The sequence below is a fragment of the Globicephala melas genome, chromosome 5 (assembly GCF_963455315.2).
Source record: "Globicephala melas chromosome 5, mGloMel1.2, whole genome shotgun sequence".
NCBI classification, from domain to species: Eukaryota; Metazoa; Chordata; class Mammalia; order Artiodactyla; family Delphinidae; genus Globicephala; species Globicephala melas.
Window position 1 is genome coordinate 68,535,556 of NC_083318.1, and position 12,246 is coordinate 68,547,801.

Genomic DNA, 12,246 nt, shown 5'->3' on the forward strand with positions numbered 1-12,246 from the left:
GGAGGAATGGGTACCTCAAATGCTCAGATTATTTTGCCACCACTGCCCCCACCACCACCACCTCACAACAACAGCCTCTGAACTGGCAGAGTAGGTTTTCTTTTCAGAGTAGTTTTTAATAACTGGAGATATTAATATCCAACAATAGCTTCCTTTCAACTCAAAACAAATGAATGATAATTAGAAATAAAACAGAAATAGGCTACTGTGTGGAGAACATGTGGACATGGAAATAACTCAGAGCAGAGAGACTTATTAGAAGACTAAACATTAATCCAGGAAAGAAGTGGTTGTGTTCTAAACCATGGTAGTGGAAATTTTGGGAAAGATGCGATAGAAGAGTGGATAGGTTCAAAAAAATATTTGGATGGTAGGATTCAAAGGATTAGAGGGTGGGAGTGCTTTACTTGATGTGGGAAAGATAAGAAGGAGGGACAAGACAAGGAAGAAGACTGGAATTTTGGCTGGACAGTGGAGTGAGAGTGATACTATTCACAATATAATAAATTCAGGTAGAGTGATTTCAGTTTGACACATGCTGAGTTTTTGGGGTTCCTGAGAACCTTTAAGTGGAGATGCTGATTTCACAGATTTATAGGTCTATATATCAAGGAAAGAGCCAGAAGGACACAGATATACAGATACACAGAATGTGTGTGCACACACATACACATATATATGCACACATACATATATATGCACACATACTTACACACACACACACACAATGACAGTTCAGGCAATGAAACCTGATGAGACCAAGCACTGTGAAGAATGAAATTGGAAGGCAAAGAAAGGCAGAGGAAAGGAGATGGAAATAATAGAAGGGGATCTACAAAAGAGAACTGAGCACAGAGCATGGGAAGAGTTGCCTACCCAGAAGAATAAAACAGTGATCACAAAATACGTTCCTACAGAACTATTCTTACTCAGGTGAATATCCTTTTGAAACTTCTGTTTCATCGCTTAGCATCGAAAATCCAGATGCATAGCAATATTATTTACTTTATGAACATCAAAACATATTAATAATTGGATCATGAAGTTTAATTACTGGAAAGCTAGAGTTATAACTCCATTTCTAGATATCCTAGATTCAGAAATGATTTAGCTCTATTTTGACTGGTGAATGGGATTGGAAATTCTATTACATATTGGTTTTTGTTTATAAATTGTAAGTCAAAACCCAATAATATGACTGCTATAACAGAATAGAATCATATAATTGTGTTTAATCTATAAATATAATTTAAAATGAGAAAAAAAACTAATCTCAAAAAAAATTCTGCCTTTCAAAAAACAATTTTTCTTGGACGAAAATCTGGGAGTAAATGAATCAAAATTAGAATTGCATACATCAAAGCAATTCTAAATAGTCAAAGTTATACTTAGAGGAAAAATGATGACTGTTCAGAGCTTTATTTAAAGGATAACAAGAAAGTAAAACATATCAAACACAAGATTATAGAAACATAATTTTTGCAAGGGGAAGGAATAAAAAGAGAAATGTGAAAAACTAATAAATTTTAAGTAATTTCGTTAAAAGTTATTTTTAGTAAAATGGATCCTAGGTGTCTCAGGCATAGGGGCTTCCTACTGTACACCAAAACAGTGCTTTCCAACCATCTGTCTTATATTCTTAAAACCTATTCAAATGATGTCTTTACAACTATTATGAAAAGTTAGTATTATCAAAACTATCTTACAGGTTAGAAAACTGAGGTTAATGGACATGAAAATTACACAGGAAGTAAATACTGCAGGAACAATTTACCCTTTGGTGTGTTAAATATAAAACTTGTGATCTTTCCATTCTATAATGGAAAATATGTTGTCTTCAATTTCTTTTATCAGCATTTTATAGTTTTTGGAGTACAGGTCTTTTGCCTCCTTAGGTAGGTTTATTCCTAAGTATTTTATTCTTTTTGATGCAAAGTTAAATGGACTTGTTTCCTTAATTTCTCTTTCTGATACTTTGTTGTTATATTATTTACTTTTTTAAGTTGTTATGGCATTGTTTCTAGGTTTACATATACTGAACTAGTCTAGCATAGTTGGAATAATACAATAATTACATTAATACAAATAGTTTCTCCCAATTTGCATATACATGCTCAGAATACTTAGCTCAACAGAAGCTGAGGGCTGAGGTCTAGGGGAGGAACCCACAACATGGCAGGGAAGAAGCTGGGCAGATAACATGTTCTGACTTTGCTGTATTCCTATCCTCTGTACCATGCCAAACAAACCCTGTTGCTAAACACAACTAGATGTGGGTAAGGGAGTTCTAATTATTTATTCCATGGAAGTTGGCATTACCAGGGCACAGAGTAGATTGAAGAAAGGTGGAAAATGGATTGGAAAGGGTAAATAAAAAATATTCAACATAACTGCTAATTGCAGGGATGTGATACTCTGAATATTTTATGCACTAATGACATTATTTCACATAAGCCACCACGGATTACCTTTTCTTTTTTTTTAAAACATACACATTTAACTTTATTTCATCATTGTCATTTAAAGCTTGATTTTATAAAACATAAAAGGACATTCTTAAAAGTTTGGTATCATAGCAATTTGAACAGTAGGAATATCCATAGCTTCATGGGTTCAAGTTATATAAATTAAAATCAAATAATTGGAAAATTTTTCAATATGGAAACTATACAAATGAAATAAATGGCAAAAGGACCTAATAATATTTTATTACTTATGGACTATCATTAGTTACTTTCAGGATCTAAACAAACATTCTGAATATTCATATTTCTTTAGCTCTATTTTATATTTAAATATTTCTGTACATTCTGAGTCAAGCTGCTTGACCAAAAGGTCTGATTTAGAAAGACATTTATTTTTATGGCAAAAGTTTTTCCATCTACAGTACTACCTTCAAAGGAATTGACATTACAATGTTAATGAAATCTGCTAGTTCCCTTTGGAACAGTGTGCAATAACTTACATCAGCCATATGGAAAGTGAAACAGGTACCAAGGAATGGAACAATTATGCACAGATTCAGTAAAGTATAATGTTAAGTTTTCCCCATCTAAAAATTAACCAATGAAATATATCAACTAAAGTTGATTTGGTTTCAGGAAAACCACATTTGAGAATACAAGTACATTACTGTCTTTAGCTCATCCTCAGTCATTGACAGGAATTTTGTAGGCTACCATGCTACTCACTTTGTGAATTGTAGTAGTAAATGAACGAAGATGAACTTCTTCAGAACTGGTAATGAACTGTGGTCCTGACTCTTCCCACTTTTCAGGTACAACCAAATCTTTGTCTGTATAAATCAGGAGATCAAATGAACAAGAAACTTCCAACAGTGGCAGAAATGTCACTGTAGCTGTGATCTGTCTGATCACTGAGCGAATTTCATCTTGGATAGCTTTCTGAGACTTTTCTCTGGGGGCACTGTCATCTTTTGTGGTCTTGTCACATTCAATATCAAATTGCCATCTTTCAAGGACCTCACCACTTTCAATATTTGAGATGACTACCACCAATTTCTGCACTGAACACTTGTATAACCATTCTTTCAGTTGTTCCACCACATTATTTAGGCATTTTATGAGTTCAGGATCAGTAGTTACAAGCAAGGTGAGTCCATATTTCTGCACTCGAGTAAAGGTTTCGGATGGATATAAGCCACGCTGACATAAAATGCTGTTGATGCCAAATGCTGGTCCAGAATGGCGCTTCCTGAACTCTAGTCCATCACCGTCGACCAGTTTCACCTCGCGGGGGTGACGGTGAGGGGTGAGCTCTGCACTTTAAAGAAACTCTCCCGGCGAAGGGGCTGTACCGCGAAGCAGGCCTCAGCAGCACCTAGGCGTCCTCCTCCATCATTAGCAACGCATCCGGAGGAGGCGCCTGCATCCGCCTCTTCCCAGATTCCTCCTGCCGGGCAGGAGTCCGGGGCTGAGAGGGCTTGGGTTCGGGGCCACTCCAGCCCACCCGGCTTCCCCTCGCCTCGGAAGCCGAGCCGCAGGCCTGACGGGCGGCCTGGGCTCCGTTCTCTCAACCTCTTACATTATTTGAAAATAAGAAGCTTTAGAAGCTTCTTTTACTCATTATGCTTTAATTTACATAATATAATTAGTTCACTGATCATACTCTTATTGGTACTCTGATTTGCCATAACAATCCTTCATTTTCAAATACTTCTTGAATGTTTCTTTTAAATTTTGGCTGCATAATTTCCACTTAACTTCTGCACCTGTGTTGCTCTTTCAATTTCCATAACCAACTATTTTCTCTTTTGAGTAATGTTCTATAATCCTGACTGGTTTTACTGACTTTTATTTATAAATTGTAATCTGTCCTGTATGTTTTCCTTTTGTCACAGAAAAATTGTGAATCCAGAACAAAACAAATATTTCAAGAGAGAATTTTTCCACAAGTCACTTTTTTTAGATAACTAGAATGAGTTACGTTGATAGAAAGTGTTCTTCAAAAGACAAACCACTTAAATAAGATATTCCTCACCTAGTAGTCAGTTGTACTTCTTTGGTGTCCTCAGGGAAATACTAATGTCAGATTAATACACCTATTTTCTGTATGTAGAAATTTTAATATATATCTGCATATTATATTTTTTCAACATATATGTTAACTTGTCTCAACGTTTTGTAGATGAGTAAATTGAAACTCAGAAATCCTATGTATACTGCCCAAATAATCAGCAAAAAATGACAAAATAGCAATTCCAGCCAGATTTACTGTCTCAATAATTTGCACATACTTCACTGTATATATACATATTTAAGATTTGTGTACAGAGACTCTTAGCATCTCACTTTTAGAGATTAAAATATTAGTAAGTCTTCCATTTTGTTATGATACGGAAGTCCAGAGTTTCTAAATATTTGTAAAAAGGAGCAACTGCTCTTGGAGAGAAAAACAGCAGGCACATATTTAACTTATCAGTCCTTTACAAGAAAATAATTGGACAGCAGAGAGAAATATAACAGGTCACCACCTCAAAAAAGGACAGCATTTACAAGAGACCATGGCATGATAAGAACAATCATATTATGAGTTTGCAACTGTTGTCATCCATCATGTTGGGAATACAAATAAGGATGAGATATGGAAAAAGAATATATGTGGGTTGCTAAAGCTTTTCTCAGGAAGTATTTTTTCTCATTAAAAGCAGTTTAACAAATAACATCACAGGTAGGGCAAATGCAAAATGACAGGCCTAGAAACAGAGGGCAGACATCATTTCTATAATCAAATGGAAATCTCACGAGCATTATGAAACTAACCAGAGCAGCTGCCTTTGAATTTTGCCAAAAAGACATATGCTCTTAGAACAGCCCCTTCCACTGCTGGTGGCTGAAACCCAGCAGGGTACTATTGTAATGCTATTCCACTTATATTTTATTATTTTACTCATAGCCACATTTTACTCAGAATATTGAAACTTTCATGGAAATTAAATGCCATGTGTTCACATTAGACTTCCACTGGCAGCTCCATTCTATGTGAAACAGTCTAGTCTAAGAAGAATTTGACCCCAGTCTTGCTGAAAACATTCCCTCCTTAGTTATCTAAATGTCAACTCCTTCAAATTTAGCACTAATATTTTAAAATACAAAGGTCTCAGTTTTACATACATAAAAGGAAACTATTCAAACTGAAACCAAGCAGGACCCTGTGGGGCCCTCTTGGGGACAGACAACCTCCCCCCACCTTAGATCCCCCAGCTCTTGTTTGTAGAAAGTTTTAGCTTCCTCTGCCTTCCATGAGTTACAAAGAACAAATTTAATCAGAGAAGTGAGCAAATGCAAAAATAAAGGAAAGCAGTCAAGCAAGACAAAATAATAACAGTTTAGCCATAAAACAAAGTCAAGGACCTTTAGTTCCTTCTCAAGGGCCATAGATAATATCTTGAGCCATATCCTTGAGTTGTTTTGCTGATACTAAAACCCCTACCAGGTGGAGGAAGTTAACTGCATGCTGACCACCAGCACAAAGACCCCAGGCCAGGTGGAACCAGAAGGTTGGTGTCTGAGATCCCTGAAACATCACCTTGTTAGTTACCTCACCATCAACCAATCAGAGATTGTGCATGAGCTGATCACATTGTCTTTAAAAAACCCTTCCCTGAAATCCATCAGGGAGTTCAGGTCTTTGGAGCACAAACTGCCCATTCTCCTTGCTTGGTGCCCTCAATCAACACTGTACTTTCCTTCACAACCCGGTGTCAGTAGATTGGCTTTTTTCCACGTCTGGTGAGTAGGCCAAAGTTTGGTTTGGTAACAAACCCTGTAGTCACTAGCCCTAGGAAGTTTTTTTTACAAGTAACATTGTAAAACTATGTCAGAAATACTGAGTAGGAAGTTGTATTTATCAAGGACAAATATTAAATCCTATGTTTCCCATGTGCAATGTGCATTGACCGTCATTCCTTCACATTAGGACTAATTGCTTCCTAATCCTTAGGGGGAAAACCCTAAATCATATTGTTCTAATCAGCAGCCCAGAAAGATTTAAACAGAGGAAAATAGTAGCCCAACTTCCTAAGTTGTGTTTGTAAAATGCATTCGCAAGTTTTGTGTGGTTTTTTTTAATTGTTGTTATTTTAAGATGCTGTGAATTTGAAAGAATGAACATAATCATAAAATGCACAGGATTCTAAACCCATAATCAGGATATTTAGAGTAATTCTCAGTTTCTTGGTTATAACAAGAGCACATAAGCCAAAATAATTTTTAAAATTAAACAAAAATATTGGCTTAGTGGCTTCCCTGGTGGCGCAGTGGTTGAAAGTCCACCTGCCGATGCAGGCGACATGGGTTCATGCCCCAGCCTGGGAAGATCCCACATGCCGCAGAGTGGCTAGGCCCATGAGCCATGGCCGCTGAGCCAGCGCGTCCGGAGCCTGAGCTCCACAATGGGAGAGGCCACAAGAGTGAGAGGCCCGCGTACCGCAAAAAAAAAAAAAAAGAAAAAAAAGAAAAAAAATTGGCTTATTTGAGCCTGAAGTTTATTCAGACTATCAAACATGTTGCCCTGAAATTAGCAGGCTTAAGAATGATAAATACAGTGTAATGATTAAGATCACTGGTTTGGAACCAGAGTGCTAGGCTCAAAGTGTCTGCAATATAATAACGTGGTGACCTTTGGCAAGTTATTTAAATTCTCGGTATCCCTTCATCTGCAAATCATACAAAAATATATGTATGCATATCATGGGGTTACTGTGAAGATTAAATGAGTTAATGATTTTAAGTACTTGGAAATTATCTAGTATACATTAAATGCCCCATTTTTTAAAAAAAACTTAATTTCCAGCTACATGAGTATGTATCTTTTAATGTGTGGAGATTCCTCAAAAAATTAAAACTAGGGGCTTCCCTAGTGGCGCAGTGGTTGAGAGTTCGCCTGCCGATGCAGGGGACACGGGTTCGTGCCCCGGTCCAGGAAGATCCCACATGCCGCGGAGCGGCTGGGCTCGTGAGCCATGGCCTCTGAGCCTGCGCGTCTGGAGCCTGTGCTCCGCAACGGGAGAGGCCACAACAGTGAGAGGCCCACGTACCACAAAAAAAAAAAAAAAAAAAAAAAAAATTAAAACTAGGACTTTCATATGATCCAGCAATCCCACTTCTGGGTATATATCCAAAGGAAATGAGACAGATTATAAAGAGATATCTGCACACCCATGTTCACTGCATCAATATTCACAGTAGTTAAGATGTGGAAACAATCTAAGTGCCCATCAATGGATGAATGAATAAAGAAGATATGGTGTGTATATATATAAAATGGAATATTATTTAGCTGTAAAAAGAACATCCTGAAATTTGCACAACAGAGATGTACCTTGAGGGCATTATGTTAAGTGAAATAAATCAGACAGAGAAAGAAAATACTGTATGGTATCACTTATACAATCAAAAAAAGCTGGACCTGTAGAAACAGAGAGTAGACTGATGGTTGCCAGGGACTGGGGAATGGGTAAAATCGGGAGATGTTATTCAAAGGGTACAAACTTAAATTATAAGTCCTGGGTATCTAACGTACAGCATGGTGATTATACAAAATAACAGTGTATTATATATTTGAAAGTTGCTAAAAGAGTAGATCCAAAATGTTCTCACCACAAAAAGAAACGGTAATTATGAGAAATAACTGAGATGTTAACTAATGCTATGATGGCAATCATTTTGCAATATATATGTGTATCAAATCAACATGATGCACACATTAAACTTATACAATGTTTTATACATGTATAATACATGTCAATTATATTTCAATAAAGCTAGAAATACAAATTCTTGGCAAGTGTTCTTTTCTCCATCCCTTATATGCTTTTCTACTAAAAATATGATTAGGTTCTCAACTACTGAGACTTACTGAGACAGATAATAAAATGTACAATATGAGCCATGCATAAGATGCACTGAATTGAGAGCAGGTGAAGTGGGTTCAATTTCTACCTCTACCACTCAAAAGCCCTTGTCCTTTAGGCTCACATTACCATTTGTAGAACTAAAAAAGTAGATGTTTGTAAGTAGGTGATATGTTTAGTATAGATGTGAAAGTATAAATGTGACTAGTACTGATGAAATTCATAATAAAGTGCCTCTTCCAAAATATAAAGATATTTAAAAAATATAATGAAGATATATACATGAGAATTCATTACCTTGTATTTGTTATGGTGACATTTGTACAATTTATTCCTATTTTTTTCCACATAATATTCTGAACTGGTTTAATTATTTAACCAGTTAAAAATAAGAAAAAAGAAAATCACTAAAAACATTAAAATAGATGACAGCCTTTTGAACTCCTTATATAAACCAAAGCTGTAAGTTAGGAAGATTTGTTCTTGACACGTAAAGTCACAAAATAAATTTATGACACATAGCAGGTACTTAAAAGTAAAATGTGGAAATTTAAATGTGGATAGACTCCTAGAGGGAAGAATTATAGGTCATGAAATATATCTTCACTGATTGAGGGTTTAAGGCATGCATTAAAAAAAGAAACCAATTCTCCAAGTAGTTTGTATTTATATCTCATTACAGCCACTATGATTAGTTGACTTTCAATAAAATAAGTCACAAAGGAAAAAAAATATGCCAGGAATCAGATTAACATGGCGCAGGATTAGAACATGGAGCTTACCTTCTCCCACAAATACATCTACATGTGGAACAATTCTCACAGAACATCTAATGAATGCTGGCAGAAGACCTTAGATTTCTAAAAGGACAAGAAAATCTCCATATAACTGGGTAGGACAAAAGAAAAAAGAAAAAAAGAGAAAGGAATCAGGGCAGGACCTGCACCCCTGGGAGGGAACTGTGAAAGAGGAAAGATTTCCACACGCTGGGCAGTCCCCTCACCGGTGGAGAAATCAGCCAGGACAGGATGGCAGGGGGGAGCTTTGAAGCCTCAGAGAAGAGCAGTGCAACCAATTTGCAGAGGGGAAAGCAGAGAGACACCTGCACAGATGGTTGGTGCCACAGCCCTGCGCTCCCCAGCCTGAGACGCTCCTGTGCTTGTGCAGGCGGGGGCTGGGTGCTGAGGCTCGGGCTTTGGAGCAGACCTGGGGAAAGGACTGGGGTTGGCTATGTGGAGACAGCCTGAGGGAGATGAGGTGTGGTGCACCCCAACCAAGGGAGTACAGGAAGAAACACAGGCCTGCCAGAGAAGCAAGGTGCCATTGTTGGGGTGCACAGGAGGAGAGGGGCAGGACCACCATAGGAGCTTCTTTCTCTGCACGTATGTACTCTCAAGTGGCAGGGTACTGCCTACAAGAGCTCCAGGGGCAGGCGTGAGCCTCTGCTGCCATCTCAGACTCCAGAGGCAAGTGCAGACCTCTGCCACTGCCAAGGGTCCCATGAGCCAGTGCCAGTCTCTGCCCCCACCTTCCTGGGAGCCTGCAAGAGCAACGCACCTGCACACCCCCTACTCAAGGGGATAATGGCCAGCACGTGCTAAAGGAAGAGATAGCAAGCATCCAAACTAAAAGCAGCCCTTGCACCAAAAAAATATTATACCCACATAAGCTACTCTGGGACACTCCGGCATATAAATAGCCCTCCAAGACTACAGTAGATAACTGTTTCTCCTAAACTCACAAAGTAAAAGAAATATAAGTAAAATGAAGAAGCAGAGGAACCATTCCCAGTTAAAAGACCAAGAGAATACCCCTGAAAGAACAATGTAACAGACCTCTTTGGTCTAATAGAAACCAAGTTCAAAAGAGGAGGTAAAGAAAATACTGAAGGAATTAAGGCTATCACAGAAATGTAGATTACTGTAAAAAGGAACTAGAAACTATAAGCAGGAGCCAAAAAGTATTAGAAAATTCATTTGCCTAGAAGAAAGCTGAGAAAAAGGCAATGAATAGCAGAATTAATCATGCAGAAGAAAGAATAGGTGATCTGGAAGTAGAAATACTGGAAATTACACAATCAGAACAGCAGACAGAAAAATGAAAAAAAAAGAAAGCAATATAAGAGACCTATGGGATAATATAAAACATGCCAGTCTATGCATAATAGGGATTCCAGAAGGAGAAGAAAGAGGAAAGGGGATTGAAAATGTATTTGAAGAAATTATGGCTGAAAACTTCCCAAACCTAAAGAAGGAAACATATATCCAGATACAAGAAGAGCAGAAGGTCCCAAACAAGATGAACTCAGACCTACACCAAGACATATAATAAAAATGGCGAAAGTTGAAGATAAAGAGAAGATTCTAAAGGCAGCAAGTGAAAAACAAAGAATTACAAAGGAACCCTCATGAGGCTACCAGCTGATTTCTCTACAAAAATATTGCAGGCCAGAAGGGAATGGCAAAATACATTTAAAGTCTTGTAAGGGAAAAATCTGCAAACCTACAATATACTACCCAGCAAGATTGTCATTTAGAATAGGAGGAGAGAGAAAGAATTTCTCAGACTAGCAAAAACTAAAAGAATACAGCAATACAGAGCCTATTCTAAAAGAAATACTGCGAGGTCTTCCTAAATAGAAAAGAAGCAAGAAGATATAGGAAAGAAGAAGTCACAATTGGAAAATAAATCACTTAAATAAGACAATATACATATTAAAAAAAAGAAAAAAAAAACTTACTTGTGAAAGCGATGAAAAACCCAAGGAACAGCAAAAGGATAAACATGAAGATGTAAAAAAGGACATCAAAATCATAAAATCAGGAAAGGAGGGTAAGAAAATAAAAAATTTTTTTTTTCAGAATCTGTTTGAGCCTATATGACTATCAGTCTAAAGCAAGCAGATATTGGAAGGGGTTAACATACTTGTAAAACAGGGTAACCACAAATCAAAAACAGACAAAAAACAAAAAAAGAAGAGAATACAAGCATAAAATGAAAGGAAATCATCAAACCACACACACAAAAAAAAGGAACAAAGAAGAAACAGAATCAACTGGAACACAAGGTTTAAAAAGGCCATAAATACAGATGTATCAATAATTACCTTAAATGTCAACAGACTGAATTGTCCAATAGAAAGACATAGACTGGCGGACTGGATTTAAAAAAAAAAAAGAACAGCCTACAATATGCTGCCTACAAGAGACCCACCTAGGGTAAAGGACATATATAGATTAAAACTGATGGGATGGAAAAAGATATTTCATGAAAATGGAAATGATAAGAAAGTGGGAGTCGCAATACTCATATCAGACAAAATAGACTTTAAAACAAAGGCCATAAAGAAAGATAAAGGAAACTAAAATGATGAAAGGATCAATACAAGAGAAGGATTTTACACCTGTACATATATGCATCTAATAAAGGAGCACCCAGATACATTAAAAAAAATACTAACGGACCTAAAGGGAGAAATTGATGGGACTACAATAAGAGTAGGAGACTTTAACACCCTACTCACATCGATGGACAGATCTTCTAGACAGAAAATCTTAAGGCAACAGAGATCCTAAATGATACAATAGAACAGTTAGACTTAATTGATATTTTCAGGACATTACATCCAAAAAAACACCAGAATACCATTCTTTTTAAATGCACATAGAACATTCTCTAGGGTACAAAACTAAGCTCAACAAATATAAGAGTATAGAAATTATTTCAAGTGTCTTCTCTGACCTCAACAGCATGAAACTAGAAATAAACCACAGGAAAGAAAATGATTACGTGGAAACTAACAACATGCTACTAAAAAGCCAATAGGTCAATGAGGAAATCAAAAAGGAAATTAAAAAAATACCTTGAGGGCT

General features: G+C 36.9%; 1 pseudogene; it reads right to left on the reverse strand.

The window, feature by feature from the left end:
- Window positions 1-3,149: 3,149 nt before the first annotated feature.
- The window catches only part of LOC115865700 (mitotic spindle assembly checkpoint protein MAD2A pseudogene), a 33,895-nt pseudogene continuing 24,798 nt past the window's right edge, over window positions 3,150-12,246 (reverse strand).